Genomic DNA, 22,278 nt, shown 5'->3' with positions numbered 1-22,278 from the left:
AATTATGTGGAATTATAAATTGAATGAGAGGGATGTGTAAAATACACATTTACAACATATAATACACACAAACATACACATACATAAGATCAATAGATGGATGGATGGATGGATAGCTAGCTAGCTAGATAGATAGATAGATAGATATGAACACCCAGGACTCTGCCATTCTCTGGGGTATCAATCTTTTGAGAGCTGAGCTGATTATAAAACTATCTCACTGATTTTGTGTGTGTGTGTGTGTGTGTGTGTGTGTGTGTGTGTGTGTGTGTGTGTTTGAGCCCTCTAGCAAACCCCACACACGTGCATATCCTCATACAGGTAAACATATTTAACCACTCTATGGTATGAACGACTGGCGTGACACACGTTTGGAGTTGTGGACTCGATATGTGATCATAAGACAATTTATGGTGTTGTTTCCAAGGACCCGGAGCCGAGGGCTCATCGATCAGAAGGGCCGGCCCTGTGGACAGCCTCCTTTTTCGGGGGGGGGGGTGTTTATGGGAAATGGGCGGCGTCTCTGCGGCTCCCCCCCACCCCCCCGGCAGGCAGTTCTGATTAGTGACAGTAAAAATTGACTTTCTGTCTGGTCACTGAATGATCCGTTCACATCCAGCGCATCGGGTTTTACATCAGCGTGATGCTCGGTAAATTTAGAATTTCAAACTTCTCCCCGGACCGCTGTGAGTGATGGTAGCTGTTGTTGTGAGGCTGCGGCGGCGGCACGCCGGGAGTCTGATGGATAACTGGGCCGGCGTAATACACACTGACTCATACTGCGTTTTTATCCTCCCCGCTTCTTTACATTACGCTTCTTAAACACACTTTGCTGTTTACAGCCTTTGTCATGAAATATTTGCAGATTTCCAACGTGTCTTCTAAATAAAAGATCCCTAAGTCACGTTCCATGTAGGAAGAGACCGGATGAGAAGAGACTTCACTTGCAGGCTGTTTCTTCTGTTTATTCAAAGATGACATTCATGTTTCCTGAAGGGAAAACAGCCACAACAAAAACCCATCCTGGTTTAAGAAATTCACAATGAAAGGCGCGCCTCTGTCCCGACTACCCAATACAGATAGTACAGTACATCCAGTTTTCACTATGTAATACAACCAGTGCATTATATTCTGTTTTTACATCTTCATACAATCAGTAGAGTGTATTTCATTTTCACTGTGTATATTCTCTATTCAGTATATTCTTTTTTTACTGCTTAATATAGTCAGTATTATATTCTGTTTTGAATTCTTATACTGCTGATTTTAGTAAGTACAGTATAATTTGTTTTTACTACACAGTATTCTGTCATTATATATTACAGTCAGTACACTTTCTGTTCCTCTCGAGCAAAAACAAAACTCTGCTTACATTTCCTTGATAATAAAAAAAAGCAAACTAATGCCAGGCATTGGATTACTGCCAAATCCCTTTCCTCTTTCCTCACAAATCCCTCCGATTCTCATTCTGTCTCTCGTTTCTCTCCTCCTCTACAGCCCCTCTACTTTCCCTCTGTTGCGACCTGTGAATCCATTCCTACTGTTTTCAGAGAGAATATGGAGGTGTTGTTGTGATAGCCGTGATGTGTTTGTTAGTCGTAAAAACGGACCCGAGAGAACAGCCGGCATCATTTTTGGAGTCCAACCTTCATCTGTCACTGCAGATGGCCTGAAGGTCCAAAGACTTTTATTACACCAGTGTGACCTCTGAACTATTTCTAGTATTGTGATTCTGAAAACAACTTCTAACAAAAAGAATCCATAAATAGTAGTCATGGTAACATCAAGACTGAGGATGCACCCATAAATTGATAAAGGCATCAGTGCGACGTTAGATACTGTCACAACACCTTTATTGAATTGTCTTAATCAGGAATCGGGAACAATTTATCCGTCATTTTATTACATGTACTTGCGTACATGGCATAAAATGAAGTAATGTTTCCCGCAGCCCACAGCAGTGCGACACAAAGACAAAAGCTCATATCCAAAAACTACAAAAACACATATGTCCAAACTACAAAAAACTGCAAAACTACAAATACACATATCCAAAAACTTCCTTATCCAACATATCCAAAAAATTGCACTGTCCAAGAGAACGAACGCCAGCCAGGATGACTGTAGGAACTGCTGGTCTGCATGGGCTAGCAGTTAGCTTAGCCTGCCCCACTTCCGTGTCCTGTCAGACTGCCCTCGGTGTTTCCTCTTTGGACGCAACTCCAGGCAGGACCGTGGTCCTTGGGCCCACCGAATGCGGTAGACCAGGCTCCTCCAGCCGATCCACCGCCATCTCTCCCAGCCAGACACCTTTGACACACCTCCCCGCACTCCACATGATGACACTAACAACACAGTCAACGCTAGGCAAGGCCGCCACCAGACCGCCCTCGCTGTTATCGAAACTGCCGTTCTGCATGGGCTAGCAGTTAGCTTAGCCTGCTTAAGTTAGCTTAATCAGCTTAAGGTGAACATCAGAGTAAGCGTATGATGATTATGACACCTATGGTTTTGCTGAACGTTTCAGTTTGTGTGCATGTAAACCCATTTTAATCAGGTTACTCTTAGTTTTTGAAACTATCAGTTGAAAGGTCACTGGACGTTATGAGGAGGGAGACCAAAGAGACTTTATTCGTCTTACAGCGACACACTAGAACACACACATGCATGCAGAGAGTGGTGGCTGAAGAAATGTTCCATCTGCATTTTCCAGTCCTACTGTCCTTCCTCCAGGGACAGCCAGGAGCCTGTGGAGCAGGAGCAGTACTTTGGCTTCCTGGGACCAATTCCAGCTGGATGTCCATGTCGTGGGCAAGGACAGGAGTGTTTTGCATGCTGTTAGTGGCGTTCTACTTGATGTCGGAGGAAACTCACGTGAACATGTGGAGAACATGCAAACTCTAAACAGAAAAGTTGAGAGATAACCCACCTGAGCACAGGAAGAACATGCGGAGTACACAGACAGCCACAGCACACCGACAGGCCTGGGGAGAACATTAAACTTCCCCAGTGCTAACATCGCCTCAGGTGGGAATCAAACCAAGGACCTTCTTGCCGTGAGCCAGCGGTGCAAGCACGGCATCACTGTGATGGACAGGACATTTGTTTTTGTACAGCTTAAACACCCAAGAGCGGTTAGCCAGTTGGACGCTAAACAGCTAGCTCACAGACAAAATGGTAAATAGAAAAGCTCATGTTATGGTGTTTGCTGTAACATGTAAAAAATAAAATACAAAGACAGGCAGAGAAAAAAATCTTAAATGCTCCCTTGAGGATTGTCAGTGCTGCAGTCGGGCAGTAAATACAGGAAGTATTGGGGAGAACCGACATGCAGTCACACAGATTCTGTTGAGTGCGTAAGTATGATGTAACCGGGGTGAATGTATAAAATGGTTAGAACGTAAAGTACAAATCAATATATAAATAAATCTATACATCTTTGAAAATCCATAATGGAGAATGAAGGAAAAAAGGGTTAATATTTATATTTTTACAATCATGATTCAGAGCCAATTAACCTAAGGCTAGTCAATAGATTAACCAATTAGATGGTTCGACCCACCTTTAACTGGCCACCGACAGGTTACAGGTACACAGCCAAGGAGAAGGGTCCAGCTGCAGCCTGCTACTAGTACAAGACACACCTACTCCTATCTCTTGCCCTAACCTTAAACCTCCTAACCTTAACTTAAGTGTGTGTGTGTGTGTGTGTATATGGGGGGGGGGGGTTGGCATGGGTGTTTCTTGTGCTGATGTGGGCATGTGCTGCACTGTGGGGGCATGTTTGTAGTAGCTGCAGGCTGCTGCAGGCTGCAGATAGACACACTTGTAGCCAAGTGTAAAAGTTTGCTAAAACTCATGTAATTCATTTCAGTTACATTTGTTATTATTTCTGATACATGCTTTCTGGATAGAGGCCATACAACACTTTTATGAGCATGGTCACTGAGGCTTAAAGCCATTTTCCAAGCTAGACAGCCGCAAATTCTCCAGCATTGCTAAAGTCGGAGTTTCTAGCAATTAGACGATAAAACGTCTGCTAGTAGCGATACTAATTTGTGCTATGCTAAATCACTGTTGTTACGTTAAAAGCATTAGCAGCTGGGCGTCCAGGTGGCGTGGAGGTCTAGTCTATTGCCTACCAGCACAGGGATCGCCGGTTTGAATCCCTGTGTTACCTCCGGCTGGGTCAGGCCTGGATCAACAGAGGGGGTGGAGCAGCGAGCGGGACGGCTCCGAAGAGTGGGGTAATTGGCCAAGTGCAATTAGGGAGAAAAAGGGGGCTAAATAAGTAAATGAATCAAATAACATTAGCAACCTAATACCACATTTGATAGTGAGTATGAGAAATACCGCTTTTGTGCAGACATGTTCGATTATGTTTAGAAATGAGAGGGGCTGTAATGCACCCTGTTTTATTGCACTGTTTCTGTTGTTTTTTGCAAATTGATGCACATGTTAACATGTTGGTAAAAGCATATTTTTGTTAATGTTTAGCCTAATGAATTTTCCTACCTGCTCTCTAAGCCTACAGCCTACAAGAGGAATAGCATGTTTTAATCCTACAGCCTAATTTGAGTGTGTACGACACTATTCTGTGTTTGTATTTATTTAAACTGTAGACCTGATTTTGAGGTTGCTATTGTAACCTTAGTATTGTAAGTACAGTATACTGTATGCTTTATTACTGTTGTAATACTGTAAGTTTTGATAGTTTTGAACAACTGATAATTTTGAGAACTGAATTGATTTGCTTATGTTGTACAGCAGACACCAGTGAATTAGAATACAATGTTTACTGCAGGGCAGCACAGTGGCGCGGTGGTTAGCAGGGTCGCCTCACAGCAAGAAGGTCCTGGGTTCGAGCCCCCAGGGTTGCCCAACCTTGGGGGTCATCGTGGGTCGTCCTCTGTGTGGAGTTTGCATGTTCTCCCCGTGTCTGCGTGGGTTTCCTTCGGGTGCTCCGGTTTCCTCCCACAGTCCAAAGACAGGTAGGTCAGGTGAATCGGCTGCACTAATTTGCTCTTAGGTGTGTGTGTGTGTGTGTGTGTGTGTGTGTGTGTGTCGGTCTTGTGATGGCCTGGCGGCCTGTCCAGGGCGTCTCCCCGCTTGCCGCCCAGTGACTGCTGGGATAGGCTCCAGCATCCCCGCGACCCTGAGAGCGGGATAAGCGGTTCGGATAATGGATGGATGGATGGATCTATGGACATTTCCATTCATAGTAGTAGCATGAGTGTAATTTATTATCACGTGTTGGTTACAGTGACATATAAATCTGTAAATATCCCTCTGTCACAGTCTTTTCTCAGTATGCATCTCATGGTTGAACTGATAAAAGTAGAAAAGCTTCACTTTATACAGCTTAATCTTTCAGTTATGGAGGGGAAAACATAAAAAAATAAAAGGTGAATGATATTAAAGGAAAAAATGTAGTTATAATAAATTCAAATCATCTAGGCTATTCGTTATAACAGACTATACATTTCTGGGAGCATCAAAAACAATTCCTTTTTCCAAATAACTTGTCAGTTTCATGCTATATGGTTTATTGCATTTTCAATGCAAAAGTAGAAGAAAAATCGAACACATGCAACATGTGCAATGCTATGCCTCATGCGCTGGTGCAGAGGTAATGCAATCCCTCACTGACACTGACTGAACCTCCGTCGGAGAGTCTTGCATTGATGCGGTCATTGTGACCGAGCCGTTAACTGATCATTAAAGCTGGGCTTTGCTAGTTTGGCATAATAACAGCGCTGGTTTGCTGTGAGTGGTACTTCCTGCTTGCTCTCAGTATATATTATGAGGCTGCGTGGCACACGTTGTCAAACAACGAAGGCTTGACAATGAAACATCTTTATTTTTGTCTTCCGTCTCGTATCAATCAATCTATTCAGAACTACTGAAGAAGAATCAGCACTTGTCCTTCCTTAATCTATAAGAGACTTCTTTGTTTCTGACAGTATGGTGAGACCAGACATGATATACATGATATGAGAGACGATGAGAGAAGACCACTTCAGACTGTAGCAGCAGAAGCAGTTGGTGTGTTGAATCTCCAGTCTCCATCCATCCATCCATTATCCGAATCGCTTATCCTGCTCTCAGGGTTGCGGGGATGCTGGAGCCTATCCGAGCAGTCATTGGGCGGCAGGCGGGGAGATCCCCCGGACAGGCCGCCAGGCCATCACACAGGGCCGACATACACAGACACACACCCACACACATTCATACCCAGGGACAGTTCAGTAAAGCCGATTCACCTGACCTACATGTCTTTGGACTGTGGGAGGACACCGGAGCCCCCGGAGGAAACCCACACAGACACGGGAACAACATGCAAACTCCTCACAGAGGACAACCCGGGACAACCCCCAAGGTTGGACTACCCTGGGGCTCGAACTCAGGACCCTCTTGCTGTGAGGTGACCGTGCTAATCACTGCACCACTGTGCCGCCCCAGTGGGTGCAATTCTGTATTCATTCATTTAACAACTCAACTTAATACATGGCGATAGACATAAAACCGACGTTTTAGCATCAAGTGTTTTTTTTGGGGGGGGATTTTTCTCCCCAATTGTAGCCAATTACCCCACTCTTCCGAGCCACCCTGGTCGCTACTCCACCCCCTCTGCCAATCTGGCGAGGGCTGCAGACTACCACATGTCTCCTGCGATACATGTGGAGTTGCCAGCCGCTTCTTTTCACCTGACAGTTTCCCCAGGGGGACATAGCGCGTGGGAGGACCACGCTATTGCCCCCAGTTCCCCCTCCCCCCCAAACAGGTGCCCCGACCGACCAGAGGAGGTGCTAGTGCAGCGACCAGGACACATACCCACATCCGGCTTCCCACCCGCAGACATCACAAATTGTGTCTGTAGGGACACCTGACCAAGCCCGAGGCAACACGGAGATTCGAACCAGCGATCCCCGTGTTGGTAGGCAATGGAATAGACCGCTACGCTATCCGGACGCCCCTCGTCAAGCCTTTCTTACTGTATGCCACTGCAGTAGTACTGCTTTCACCCAACAAGTACCACAACTGTGCCGATCTCACATTGTGTAGCTTTAAGAGAACCTGTGTATTTGTGAGTAATAGAGAAATCACATTACTACAAACCATGTGCACGCTTTAATCGAAATATGGCCTTCAGCGCCTAGTCATCGGGTATTGATTTCCATATGAAAGTAGGAAATTAAAGTGAGTGACGGTTACTATGAGGGCTGACAGGTGTAGGCGTCGGGGCCAGCCATGGCTTCTTATCGTGTACATCATGGAATTAGCGGGGCACATTGTTGCCCCTTTGATAGTGTTGCTTAAACCTATTTAAGCCTAGAAACCTGGACAAGTTGCATGTGGTCTTGTTGCAGTAGGTGTGGAGGGCGCTGAGTGAGTGGAGTGTGCCATGAGGGTTTAGGCTGAACGCCAGTGAATCAGTGGAGGTTATTAGTGTGTGTCTGCTTCTGCCACGGATCAACAGTTTGTCCCGATGAAAAAAAGACGTCATCCAGCCAATTATTAAGTATATTGTTCTGATGCACCCACTGCCCCCTCTCACTCATACAGCTGTGTGTGTGTGTGTGTGTGTGTGTGTGTGTGTGTGTGTGTGTGTGAGTGAGCGAGAGTGTGTGTGTGAGTGAGTGAGTGAGAGTGTGTGTGTGTGAGTGAGTGAGTGAGTGTGTGTGTGAGAGAGTGAGAGTGTGTGTGTGTGTGTGTGTGTGAGTGAGTGTGTATGTGAGTGAGTGAGAGTGTGTGTGTTTGTGAGTGAGTGAGTAAGAGTGTGAGTGGGAGTGTGTGAGTGAGTGAGTGTGAGTGAGTGTGAGTGAGTGAGAGAGTGTTGTGAGTAAGAGTGTGAGTGGGAGTGTGTGAGTGAGTGAGTGTGAGTGAGTGAGAGAGTGTGTTTGTGAGTGAGTGAGTAAGAGTGAGTGTGGGAGTGAGTGAGTGAGTGTGTGAGTGTGTGAGTGAGTGAGTGTGTGTGAGTGTGTGTGAGAGAGAGTGTGTGTGTGTGTGTGTGTGTGTGTGTGTGTGTGTGTGTGTGTGTGTGTGTATCTTTCCTGTTGGTTCTATGATTAACCCCTGCAAGGAGGCACGTGTGTATTCTACCATTTCCCTCCTCTTCTCTCACATGTGTGTGTAACATCGAGGCAGCTGCTCTCTGCTGAAGGCAGATCTGTGCAAATATAACACACTACTTACTACCTGTGCACCTTGCTATGTTTAACGTTGTGCTGCATGTATGGGTTCAAACTCTGCACACAAACACCCATATGCGTAAACGCAGGCTACCTCTCAACACACACACACACACACACACACACACACACACACGATAAATTGTAGAGAAAAGAGAAGCTGGAGTCAGGCCTTCGCCCACCACGTCCTTGTAATGAGGTAAGTTAATTAACCTACAGCAGGTCGGTGTGAGAAGGTCCGATGTCTGTCGCTGTGAGTTTCTGAACAGGTGTTGTGTTCTCAGTTAGCAGCGCAAGTCCCATCCACTTGGTTTTCAATATTGAACAAATGATTGCGGAGTGTCGGGCGTGTTAGCGCCCCGCTGACCCTCTGCGCTGACAGTAAATGTAATGCTTTCAATTACGTCCCTTAATTCTCACCTCGCGGCGTCCCTCACAAGGGCCATTTTCTCACGGAGCCGAAGGCAGGGAGACATGGCTGACTCAAGCGGGGTTGCTGAGTGATTAAAACATCATTATTTTGCATGATGTGCTACTTTTTGGGCCCGCCATGTGGCGACTGCGGGCTGGGCCGGGGCCGGTGGACGTCGGCCGTCCCACCCGGGCGGAGTGTCTGTCTGTCTCAGGGCTGCTGGGAGTGAGCAACCCATAAAAGTGCTGCTCAGATTTACGCAGCTGTTAAAAGTCTGCGCTGAATGGTCTTTTCTGAATAGCGTAAACACACACATGCATTAGAAAATGCTCAAATGCAGGCAACAAAAAGCGGCGTACCCACCAGGCCCCTTTTACCACACCTCTTAGTACCACTGGAAGGTGAATCAGTTCATCTGGACACAACGTTTAGTGGGAGAACCGTTTCATCACTCGTCTGAGTGACCTCTTCAGTCTCAACTGACTGCAGGTATCCCCACCCTTATAAACAATACAGTGGCGTAACAACCGAAACCAACGACCGGTTTCATATGCAAATTAGCGTGACCAATGGTAATTTGCATATGAAATGACCAATGGTAATTTGCACATGAACCAAGAGTTTCAGTGGCCTACGATCAAAGAGGACTTGGGAATGTTTGCGATGACATCATTGTAAGATGGGGAAAGATGTACTCTTACCCCCCCCCCCCGGTTCAGGGATGGTCGTTCCCTCTTTACATACATGGCCTCTTTGACTCCCCGTTCAAGCCATAATTCCCCCCTATCAAGGATGTGCACATCCTCATCCTTGAACTTTTATTGAACATTGAACTTTTATTGAGCAAGCATCAATACACCTCTTAGTAATTCAGCGGCAGGTTAACCCCTGTTAACTCAGGGCAGCCATTGTTAAACTTGTGAAATGATCGACTCAAAGCTGCCATTCTGAAGATTTGCATGCAAACAAACGCCCTTTTTGGTACTTTACTTTCACTTTCTATATTGGAAACAATACCAAATCAATATTCAAATCATGAGTGCTTTCCATCTCATCTCATCATCAGCCGCTTCTCCGGGGTCGGGTCGCGGTGGCAGCAAGGTAAGTAGGGCACTCCAGACGTCCCTCTCCCCAGCAACGCCCTCCAGCTCCTCCGGGAGGATTCCAAGCCATTCCCAGGCCAGATTGGACATGTAGTCCCTCCAGCAAGTTCTGGGTCTACCCCGGGGTCTCCTCCCATTTGAGCATGCCTGGAAAAACCTCCAAAGGAAGGCACCAAGGAGGCATCCTAATTGGATGCCCGAACCACCTCAACTGGCTCCTTTCATCGTGAAGGAGCAGCAGCTCTACTCCGAGCTCCCTCCGGATGTCCAAGCGCCTCACCCTATCTCTAAGGCTGAGCCCAGACACCCTACGGAGGATACTAATTTCAGCCGCTTGTATCCGCGATCTCACCCTTTCGGTCACTACCCAAAGCTCAAAAATGAATGCTTTTGTAGTTGCACATTTTGATGGTTACTGTCAGGTAGGGATGATATGGCACATAGCGTTTTAGGTCTTCTTCATAGCAGATAAAGAAGAAGGCAGGTAGTGTTGAGTTTGAAGAAGTAAAGTTGTTGTGTCTCACAAACAGATATGACCGAACAAGCTGGTACAAGACCTTTACCAACACATGGTACAACATCACTAATTGGATTGCTGGGATTAAGATTTCGCTGTCAAACAATGCTGCAATTACCAGCATCACCCATAGGTGTTAGTAAGTTTAACAAAGATGAAAATCTTCAGGATTGTGGCTTTAAAGTTTTGGGCTGGACATCGGTCTTTGTGATGTTTATTTATGTTATATTGAATATCAAACAAGATCAAACTGATACAGTATTAGAAAGATTATCTTTTCAGGTCGTATGAGAGTAGATGACTGTTCACCAGCACAACAGTGTCACATATGACTGACTGCTTAACATGAGAGTCCAGGTCACACACTAGAAAGATGGAAACCAAGGGAGTCACAGGCAAGAAAGGAGAGATAGAGAGGGAAAATTCATATGGAGTGATGAACGAGGAGCAGGAAAAGACAACCGAGAGGAGAAGGCTCCTCTTCGTTCTACCTTCATCCTCCTCACCTCACTCTGCATCAGTGGGCATGGTGGTGAAGAGGGCGTAAAGCTGATTCATGCTGGCAGAAATGGACTGAGCGAGAGGGAAGGAGGGATGGAAAGACAGAGGGCCTTAAAATGGGTCTAAATGTGCGAAAAAGTACTTTGCCAATAGCAGCCATAAAACTGAAGCGACAACGGGCACAAACCAATGAATCAGTGTGACAGGAGTAGGGGCAGCGTCCAACCCAGCCGATCCCCAAACCGCCATCTGACTCACAACCGACCGCAAGATGGAAAGTGGAAGGAGTGATTTGAGTGACAGAGCGATGTTTTCAGACAAGACTGGAATGAAGGAAAACTGATTTGTTTCTCATCGGGAGAACGGACAAGTGTAGGAGGAGTATGTTTACATCCAATTGTTAAGCAAGTTTTATGCAAACTTTCCTTAAGTCTAAAGAAAATAAAATACAAATTGGTTGCATTTCTGTCAGATCTGTTTGAGTGAATAAAACCCTGAAGGTGGTTTTTGATGTCCTGCATCATATGTCCATTTTTCCACACCCACGAAGAAGATGAACCAGTTAAGATGAAGAAACAACTGATTGTGATATATTCACATTTCAGTTTTTATTTTTATTTTGGACACCCCCCCCCTTTCTCCCCTATTGTATCCGGGCAATTTCCCCACTCTTCCGAGCCGTCCCGGTTGCTGCTCCACCCCCTCTGCCCATCCGGGGAGGGCTGCAGACTACCACATGCCTCCTCCAATACACGTGGAGTCTCCAGCCGCTTCTTTTCACCTGACAGTGAGGAGTTTCACAGGGGGACGTAGCATGTGGGAGGCCCACACTATTCCCCCCAGTTCCCCCTCCCCCCTGAACAGGCGCCCGGATCGACACATACCCACATCCAGCTTCCAACCCGCAGACACGGCCAAGTGCGTCTGTAGGGACGCCCGACCAAGCCAGAGGCAACACGGGGATTCGAACCAGCGATCCCCGTGTTGGTAGGCAATGGAATAGACCACTTTGCCACCCTAACATTTCAATTTTTATTTGACAAATACATTTCCATCGCCCATTTAGCGCATAAAATCTATTGACCAAAGCAGAAACCATCTCAAGCTAGGGTAAAAACCTTTTTGATTTTGAGGAGGTTTTATCCAATTTGTTCATTTCTATCCAGCTTTTCTGGCACTATACTTGATAATAAGCATTAAAATATTTAATGGAAACATGGCTAATGCTGGTCCCATTCAACACAAGCCTCAACAGCAGATCTTTGCTCAGAGAAGGTTTGGTAAAATCCATACAGACAACCGGATTTTTGGAACCGCTGATGGAGAAGCAGGGAAGGAAAGACAGGAGCTCCCCTGAAAATATGAATTGGGAAATTTTGTCTGTAAAATATTAAATGCCGCATTGTTTGTGCCACAGTTTTTCCAAGTGTGTTTCTCTAATGTTTTTTTAACCGCAATAAAAAAAATTATGTTGTACATGTAACCAAGGCTCATAACCATAGGCCTGAGCCTTGATTAATTTACCAGTCAGTCTTCGTTCCAACCCTCACCTATATGGTCATGAGCTTTGGGTAGTGACCGAAAGGGTGAGATCGCGAATACAAGTGGCTGAAATGAGTTTCCTCTGTAGGGTGTCTGGGCTCAGCCTTAGAGATAGGGTGAGGAGCTCGGACGTCCGGATGGAGCTCGGAGCCACTTGAGGTGGTTCGGGCATCTGATTAGGATACCTCCTGGGCGCCTTCCTTTGGAGGTTTTCCGGGCACGGCCAACTGGGAGGAGACCTTGGGATAGACCCAGAACTCGCTGGAGGGTCTACAAGTCCAATCTGGCTTGGGAACGCCTTGGGATCCCCCAGGAGGAGCTGGAGGGCGTTGCTGGGGAGAGGGACGTCTGGATTGCCCTACTTAGCTTGCTGCCACCGCAACCCGACCCTAGAGAAGTGGCTGAAGATGAATGAATGAATCTAACCAAGGCAAAGTAAATGAGGCTAGTGGGCCTCGAGGTTGGACAACGCCGCCAGGGGTTAGAATCCCCAGGAAAACTAAATACATTGACATGGGTTCCGCCACAGATAGTGGTAACAAAATAATACACAGACATGGATTTTGACTCTGGATGGGCAATTTGTTAAACGCTAGTTATAAAGAATCAGGTTTAGGGCAGTTTATTCATTACGCCATGATGAAAGCACTAACAGTCCTTAAAAAAGACAAAATTTTAATGCCAACTTGCCACGGTCGCTTGAGGAAAGCAATTGGCAAGTTGTAAAACACCTCAGATTACATAGGAGCCAGACATGCAGGGGGTTACCTGAGTGCTACTAGGATGCCTGGACACTGCCACACACACACACACACACACACACACACACACACACACACACACACACACACACACACTCACTCGTGCACCGTCACCGAGTTGGAAGTGCACACAGTTACCACACCACACCACCACATACAGCGAAGGGGAGAGGGCTGCCAACAGTACACCGCCCTGTTCGTCTGGCAGGAACACCAGAAAAAAAAGGGAAAAAATGTAAGAGGGCTGAGGTCCGATCTAGCAATAGAAACAAAACCCGCAAAAAACATTAACAATCCCTAGCAGTTGGCACCAACATTTCCCTGGCCCATCGACCTATTAGCTGGGTCTAATACCGATCCATGTTCCAAATCAAGGCCCAGATAGCAGCTCGGTGGCATACAGACAAAACAGCAGTGGCTATGACAATCCTCAAACAATGCAGTATCTGGCAACGCAGCTCTGGCTCCACAGTCTATGCTACCGCAAGCAAGCTGGAGACAATTATTGTCCCATTAGAGCTGGTGTAGAGGTAGCACTCAGGCTGTCACTCTTTGTGCATTTGGTCCAGTGTGGCTAGGGAACAGGCTAGTCTCCTGGGAGGCACTTTAAGCATCCCATTGTCCAGGTTCTGAAGGTAGCTGTTGTGCTACAGCACCCTACAGGGAAGGTGTTGGGAGTTGATACCCTGCTGAGGTAGAAGTTTATTCATTCAGTTTTACACGTGTGCCTGCCAGTGAGAGAGGCGGAGGGCGGAGCTTCCATGGGGAGGGAAAAACTGAGATGGTGACATTATTAGGCCAAAAGCTTACCCATCACATACATATGTTCTTGAATTAAAATCTTGTGAGTTTAAACGGGGCTGATTCATCACTCATTCATCATCCAGTAGGAAGGCCCAGCGGCGCTGTTTCTACCATCACCATTCAAATGTAGTAGCGTAATAACAAAGTGACCATAAGAGAAGAAATTGAATGCTGCATGGCCTTTGCATTTGACCTCTCCATTTCGTATTTATCAAGACACGAATGTCCTCTATCCTGTTAGGCAGTATTGTATCAGAGGAGATGTTTTTTCTCATTTCTTTCTCTGAGACACAGACCTGCTGATGTAGCTCAGGAGTGATCCACCTGCGTAGATATGTTTTGGCCTCAGGTACCCAACAAAAATTTAATGCACTAATATATGCAATAAATTCTCATAACCTATCAAAAAACAAGCTGGTTAACAATCCTTCGTGTTGTTTGTCAATGCAGCACTCTTCTTTTCAGTCTTCAGTCGTGGCCTACTAATAATAAAATGAAACAGACAAGGCATGTCAACATTTAATATTATTTTAGTGCTATTTTGGAGCATAGTAAAATCTTTCAGTTGCTTGTATTGACTCAAAAGGTATGAAGCTGTATTGTCCTCTTTCTTTTTTTATTCAAATTCTGTCTCCAAATAAATCAAATGTGTTTATTGTTCACATCCCGCGGTCCACCTGGTTGCCTACTGCGACCCCCTGCTGGGTTGTAGTTTGAAATCACTGATACAGAGCAAGTAGATACAGTATGCCTGCATCATTTATACTGATGACTCATTTTACATCCCCTCTGAGACATGTCCCCCAGTGCAAAAAGTCAGTACCCGTGTTACCTCCGGCTTGGTCGGGCGTCCCTACAGACACAATTGGCCGTGTCTGTGGGCGGGAAGCCGGATGTGGGTACGTGTACTGGTACTGGTTGCTGCTGTAACGCCTCCTCTGGTCGGTCGGGGCGGCTGTTTGGGGGGGAGGGGGAACTGGGGGGGGGATAGCGTGATCCTCCCACGCGCTACATCCCCCTGGTGAAACTCCTCCGTGTCAGGTGAAAAAAAGCGGCTGGTGACTCCACATGTATCGGAGGAGGCATGTGGTAGTCTGTAGCCCTCGCCAGATCGGCAGAGGGGGTGGAGCAGTGACTGGGACCGCTCGGAAGAGTGGGGTAATTAGCCTGATACAATTGGGGAAAAAAGGGGAAAAGACCCCCCCCCCCAAAAAAAAGTTAGTACTTTTTAGCTGTGTTGAAATTCGCACCCTGCCCACAAGGGGTGTTAAAATATGACGTGGTAGAGAGCTTTCACATGCAGCATTTCACAAAACTTTCCCAGTCAGCTTTTCATGAATGAAATTATAGTTAATTTTGAATCCAGTATCGCCCCATTTCCATCTCCCCCCATGCTCTTATTCCAAAATATGTATGTCCTAGCAACAGGAGTGATGTCAGCTAATTTGAAGAGCGTAGAGATTGGTGTTGCCGCTGATGGAGCACCCCAGTGGGAGTGTGATTCGATGTTTCCAGCAGCCCCTCTTCCCATACGCACGCATTGAAACCTCTTGCAGGCCCACAGGGGAGGGAGGAAGAACACAGCCTGCCAGAACAAGACAATGGAGAATAGCCGGAGGAGTATCCCCCGTCAATCTTTTGGCTCAGTATGCCATCTCCATCTTACTTGCAAAGGTTGAACATGGCAGCGTATTCTTTTCGACTCATCCATTGTTGTCATAGTTACAAGCCTCCATCACACTCCCCGGGGGAGCTGAACTGCAGTTATGCAGTGTGAGCTCTCACAGAATCCTTGTTTCAAGACGCTTTGTATGAAAGCACGCACCAAATGCTGTATTTAAGAGCCTTGCGGTGGGTACGCAGATTCACTTCAAACACACTTTCTCCTGCAACTCGGGACTTTTTAAGATGCTGGAAGATGGGGGGGGGTGTCTCAAGTCCTAAAAATAAAAGTAAACAACCGCTTCTGATTAGGGAGGTGATGACAGATAAAGCCCACCAAAACTAAGGCTGCCCACCTCTTCGACTGCAGGAGAGAGTTTATCCTCCTCCTCCTCTGCATTAATTTCTACAGTGTCAATTCATATCACAGTAAGCAGAATAAAACACACACAAACTATATGACGACAAGGTTTTTCCAAGAAGTAATGAAGTAGCATCTTTCAAAAATATATTTATGTGTGTTGATTGTGTACATTGAATTCATTGTTCATGTTGGGGTTATGATGATTGAAAAAGCTATCATTTACCCATGTTGCTATTCACCCATTGAATTCATTGTTCATGTTGGGGTTATGATGATTGAAAAAGCCATCATTTACCCATGTTGCTATTCACCCATTCATGTCTTTTTGATTTGGCATATAGCTATGTAAAACTGTCAAAAACGGCCATGTTGGGCGTCCGGGTTGCGTAGCAGTCTATTCTGTTGCCTACCAACACGGGGATCGCCGGTTCGAATCCCCGTGTTACCTCTGGCTTGGTCGGGCGTCCCTGCAGGCACAGTTGGCCATGTCTGCAGGTAGGAAGCTGGATGTGGGTATGTGTCCTGGTCGCTATACTAGCACCTCCTCTGGTCAGCCGGAGTCCCTGTTCGGGGTTGGGGGCCGGGAAACTGGGGGGAATAGCATGATCCTCCCACGCGCTACGTCCCCCTGGTGAAACTCCTCACTGTCAGGTGAAAAGCAGCGGCTGGCGACTCCACATGTATCGGAGGAGGCATGTGGTAGTCTGCAGCCCTCCCCGGATCGGCAGAGGGCGTGGAGCAGCGACCGGTACAGCTCGGAGAGTGAGTTAATTGGCCAAGTGAAATTGGGGCGGGGGGGGGGGGGGAAACCCAGCCATGTTTTTAATGTAAAGCTACAATCCTCAAGATTATAATTTTTATTTTGTTTATTGTCTTTTATGTATAGATGTATGTAGCTGAGTGCTGTTTGTGATCATGACAGATTGTATTTTGTTTTTTGCATATATCATGCTACATGCTCAAGATATCACATTTAACTGATTTCGGTGCATCCTCAGTGTATTTAGTGGTAGATTTTTGCATGTAGTTAAAATACCATGAAGCTGAGGCTACACCATCCTTTTTGCCAACATGCAGAATTTCCCTGTGTTGTTGATCTATTCATTTAAGGGATACCTTGAGGGAAAGCAGCAGGGTGACTGTTATTGTGCGTCGTTACAACTGGAAGCACACTAGTGTGACGTAAATGCCACTTATTAAGATATGGTGAGCTAGCATGTTGTTGCATTAAGTTTTTCTAAAACGACTGAATGAAGAAGAGAAATCCTACAAAGTCAAGGATCACCCGACCAAACAGTAGGTTGACCAACATATTGAATCCTCAGTGTAAACAAAAAATGTTGGAAAGGCCGCTTAATGACGTCAGCCATCCGTGACAAACATTCATGTCGCCATTTAACGACCATGCTGCTCAGCAGGGACGTGTGGGGAACTGAAGTCGTGGACCCGCGGTGTGTGTGAATGGCGGCGACTCGGTCTTTACCTGTGGCCACATTCTGGTGGTGAAACGCAGGTTGAACCCGTGTTTGTAAACCTCAAAGGATTACCCATCATCCACCTGTGTGTCTCTATGTGTCTCTATGTGCTTGTACCTTAGCACATTAGGGGAGGGGTCGCCCGGTCTTGACATTCACTTTGTGGCATGCAGAGACGCCCAGCTGTTGTGATACATACGACGGGTCTTCTTGGCAGCGCAATCTTTGTCTCTAAAAAATGAATTATGTCCTGTTTTCCACTTGTTTTTCCTGTTGTGGACTGGTGAGCACCACATCGACGCCACTAATGAGAAATTACACAGTGAGAGCAAGGCTGAGAGAGAATTACAACTCGCTGGCCTAGATTAGAAATCCATAAACAATCCCTCTAGAAGTGTTGAGACTTCCTGTTTTTCCTGTATCCTAAACCCCCGCAATACCCTTGAAAAGTTAGCAGCGAGCAAAGCTATTTGTTCGAAAAGTTTTCTCTTTTCTCTCTCTCTCTCTCCCTCTCTCTCACACTCTCTCTCCCTTCCCTTTCCCTGGCTCTGTTGACTTAGGGACTACCTTGAATAGCAAACATCCGGTGTTAATATAGCGTATAATGTGACACTAAATATGCAGATCTGTACAGCACAACACCTGATTTCACATCTGAGTGTCAAAGTGCCATCTGTGGGGTCGCCTGTTGACCCCGGTCTGAAGTCACGTACAGACGGAGGGGGGAGGAGGAGGGCAAGAGGGGAACTGAACAAGAGCAAAAGAGAGAGAAGGAGGGAGAGCCGCAGAGAGCGCACACATGGTCAACTTTTCATAGTACATATACGTATTCCGTACATGTATTTATACCATGGTCGCGTAGAACACTGCTCTCTGATTGGCTGGAGGGTGCGCGTTAAAACTATACAATACACATAATTCAGCTCAAGTTTTATCACTGTTCTATATTCATATGCTGTAACCGACACACTGAACCGGTAGCAAGACCAGTAAACATTCAAAATTAGCTTAGCGGCTAACTATTGCATCATAACCTTTTAATTCTGAGCCCAAAACGTTCAACAGCAACAACAACAACAACAACAAAAAAACAAGTCAATGCTTTTATTCTGATTCTATGGTAAGTGACCATGATATATCCACCATGCTATATCCACTGTTAACACATGCCTTGGAGTGGATTATCCCTTACTTAAATCTCATAGTGTAATCACATGTGTACATCCATGAAAACAGGCTGAGAGAACCAAGACGGCTGACATGACTGTGATGTGAGAGATTCTACTGAACCAGATTCTACTAAATCAGATTCTACTCATTTTACTCATATATTACACTGTAATTACCACTCATCGTCATTCAGTTACGTGTATTTTACTCATTTATCACTTGGTTATTTCTGCATAATGAATGAATGAAATGTTGCTAACGTTTGGATGTGCCTGAATTTTGGTCCACTAAATCAAGACAGAACCGGGATAAATTGCCTTCGCGTTAGCGCCAAAGAAGAAAGACTGAGAGCCAGTGCTCATCTTGACTCTCTGTCTTTAAAGACTAAAAACTAGAGCTTAATTATGGGCACGAGCTCTGTAAGATTAGATGGGGAGTGTCGCTGCGCAGCTATTTTCAGGTCTTTCCAGAGATGTTCAATGGGGTTCAAGTCTGGGCTCTGGCTGGGCCACTCAAGGACATTCACAGACTTGTCCCGAAGCCACTCCTTTGTTGTCTTGGCTGTGTGCTTAGGGTCGTTGTCATGTTGAAAGGTAAACCTTCGCCCCAGTCTGAGGTCCTGAGCGCTCTGGAGCAGGTTTTCATCAAGGATCTCTCTGTACTTTGCTCCATTCATCTTTCCCTCAATCCTGACTAGTCTCCCAGTTCCTGCCGCTGAAAAACATCCCCACAGCATGATGCTGCCACCACCATGCTTCACTGTAGGGATGGTATTAGCAAGGTGATGAGAGGTGCCTGGTTTCCTCCAGACGTGACGTTTGGCATTCAGGCCAAAGAGTTCAATCTTGGTTTCATCAGACCAGAGAATCTTGTTTCTCATGGTCTGAAAGTCCTTTAGGTGCTTTCTGGCAAACTCCAAGTGGGCTGTCATGTGCCTTTTACTGAGCAGAGGCTTCCATCTGGCCACTCTACCATAAAGGCCTGATTGGTGGAGTGCTGCAGAGATGGTTGTCCTTCTGGAAGGTTCTCCCATCTCCACAGAGGAACGCTGGAGCTCTGTCAGAGTGACCATCGGGTTCTTGGTCACCTCCCTGACCAAGGCCCTTCTCCCCCGATTGCTCAGTTTGGCTGGGCGGCCAGCTCTAGGAAGAGTCCTGGTGGATCCAAACTTCTTCCATTTACGAATGATGGAGACCACTGTGCTCTTCGGGACCTTCAAAGCAGTAGACATTTTTTTGTACCCTTCCCCAGATCTGTGCCTCGATACAATCCTGTCTCGGAGGTCCACAGACAATTCCTTTGACTTCATGGCTTGGTTTCTGCTCTGACATGCACTGTCAACAGTGGGACCTTATATAGACAGGTGTGTGCCTTTCCAAGTCATGTCCAATCAGTTGAATTTACTACAGGTGGACTCCAATCAAGCTGTAGAAACATCTCAAGGATGATCAGTGGAAACAGGATGAACCTGAGCTCAATTTTGAGTGTCATAGCAAAGGGTGTGAATACTTACGTACATGCAATATTTCAGTTTTTTATTTTTAATAAATTTGCAAAAATTTCTACAAAACCTTTTTCACTTTTTCATTATGGGGTATTGTGTGTAGATTGATGAGAAAAAAAGGAATTTAATCCATTTTGGAATAAGACTGTAACATAACAAAATGTGGGGAAAGTGAAGGGGTGTGAATACTTTTCGGATGCACTGTATGTATATGTACATGTAATGCTATGTAATGTTAAACCTAAAATCCTCTGTCAGCTAGCAGACAGCTGCTGGTTTGCTAAAGAGAGCTCTCCACATCTGACGATCTTTCAAACAGATACGCTGGCTTGTCGCCAAATCTCCTTTCTGCCATCTGAACGCCCAGTCTGACGCACAACCTACTGCTGTCATAAACTCCACTGGAAACCAGACACGTGAGGGAGGAGACGTGAGAGGAGACGAGAGAGGAGACGAGAGAGGAGATGTGAGAGGAGACGAGAGAGGAGACGTAAGAGGAGAGAGTGATAATGTGAGCATGTTTATGAATTGGAGAAGGGGACTGGATCCATATGTATTCATGTTTTGTTTTGTTTTTTTGTATTTGTGGGATGGGATGGCATTGTTTTTGGGGTGTTTAGGGGACTGGTGGGGCGGGGGGGCGGGGTAGAAAATGGATGACAGCACGTTTGTCATGCCAGTCCCACTCTACCACTCCGGAGCAGGACTGCAGATGGGCATCTCTCAAAATGCTGGGCGCCTCAGCGAGCACGCCAGCCTGCTATTTGCCTCCCGTTGAGATTCTGCTCCTCATCACATCTTCATCCCAGCACACACTCACCTGTAGTACAGCGGCTTGTGTTTTAATACCTGTCTGCTGCATTCACTGCGGTGTGATCAGAGGCAGGGAGATGTCACAGACATTTCTGTAACCCTGCCTTCTCACACGCATCTCCTGAGATGATGAGCAGTTATACCTGCACTCTTTACACAGTATGTGGCACCGCTCTCTCTCTCTCTCTCTCTCTCTCTCTCTCTCTCTCTCTCTCTCTCTCTCTCTCTCTCTCTCTCTCTCTCTCTCTCTCTCTCTCTCTCTCTCTGTCTCTCTCTCACTCCGTCTCTCTGTCTGTCTCTCGCTCTCTGTCTGTCTCTCTCTCTCGCTCTCTGTCTGTCTCTCTCTCGGTCTCTCTCGGTCTCTCTGTCTATCTGTCTGTCTCTCTCTCCCTCTGTCTGTTTCCCCCTCCTCTGTCTGTCTGTCTTGTCTGTCTCTCTGTCTGTCTGTCTGTCTGTCTCTGTCTCTCTCGGTCTCGGTCTCGGCCTCTCTGTCTCTCTGTCTCTCTGTCTCTCTCGCCACCAGCCACATAATACACAATCAACACTCAGTCTTGGTTGACAGAGGGGATTTTGCACTATTCCCTTGCTGTTTATGTGACAAAACACAACACATCAAAGAACCGTTCACAGGTAGACTGAGACTTGTGTTGTATTTTGTCGTTGGCTCACAGCTATTAGGCTAGTGACAAATTTTCAAAAAGCCTCTTCAGTGCTCCCAAACGTACCAGCTGTCACCACGTAGGCTCGTACCCGGCCAAGCAGAGTTCTGCATCTGTGTGCCTCGAGCAGGCTTCCCTGCACCGGCGATGGCCGCCGCACATGGAACAGGTGTCACACCTGGTTTATGTGATCTCCGGTGTCGGCGGTGACCTTCCGGTCTCCAGGCAACACGCTTGTCTCCTGGCTGATGGCCTTTGCAGATGCAGGCGTGTGCATGTACATACATGTACATGTATATGCAGGAAAGCTCACTCATACACTTGAGCTAATGCGTGTCCGTGTGCATGTGTCCAAAGTCGCAGCTCTTTTTCTCTGTCTTGTTTAACTCTGTGTGTGTGTGTGTGTGTGTGTATGTGCGTGTGTGTGCGTGTTTGTGTGTGTGTATGTGCGTGTGTGTGAGTGTGTGTGTGTGTGTGTGTGTGTGTGTGTGTGTGTGTGCGCGTGCGTGCACACGTGCACGCGTGTGTGTTCCCATATACCTATACATATAGTTGGTTTATTGAGCTGGGTAGAAACAGATCAGGGGACTGCAGGACTGTGTCTGTGAGACAGAATATAATGAAGCTGACATAAAATGAGCATTACAATATATATGTAAATAAAGGGCACCTCCTCACTTTTTTTAATTTTAATTTTTTGATTCATTTATTATATTTATTTATTATTATTTAGTATTTGTTTGTTATTGTTATTATGATTTATTATTTTTATGTTTTATTATTTATTATTTTTTACTTT

The sequence above is a fragment of the Lampris incognitus genome, chromosome 11 (assembly GCF_029633865.1).
Source record: "Lampris incognitus isolate fLamInc1 chromosome 11, fLamInc1.hap2, whole genome shotgun sequence".
Lineage (NCBI taxonomy): Eukaryota > Metazoa > Chordata > Actinopteri > Lampriformes > Lampridae > Lampris > Lampris incognitus.
Note: the sequence above shows the minus strand (reverse complement) of the source record.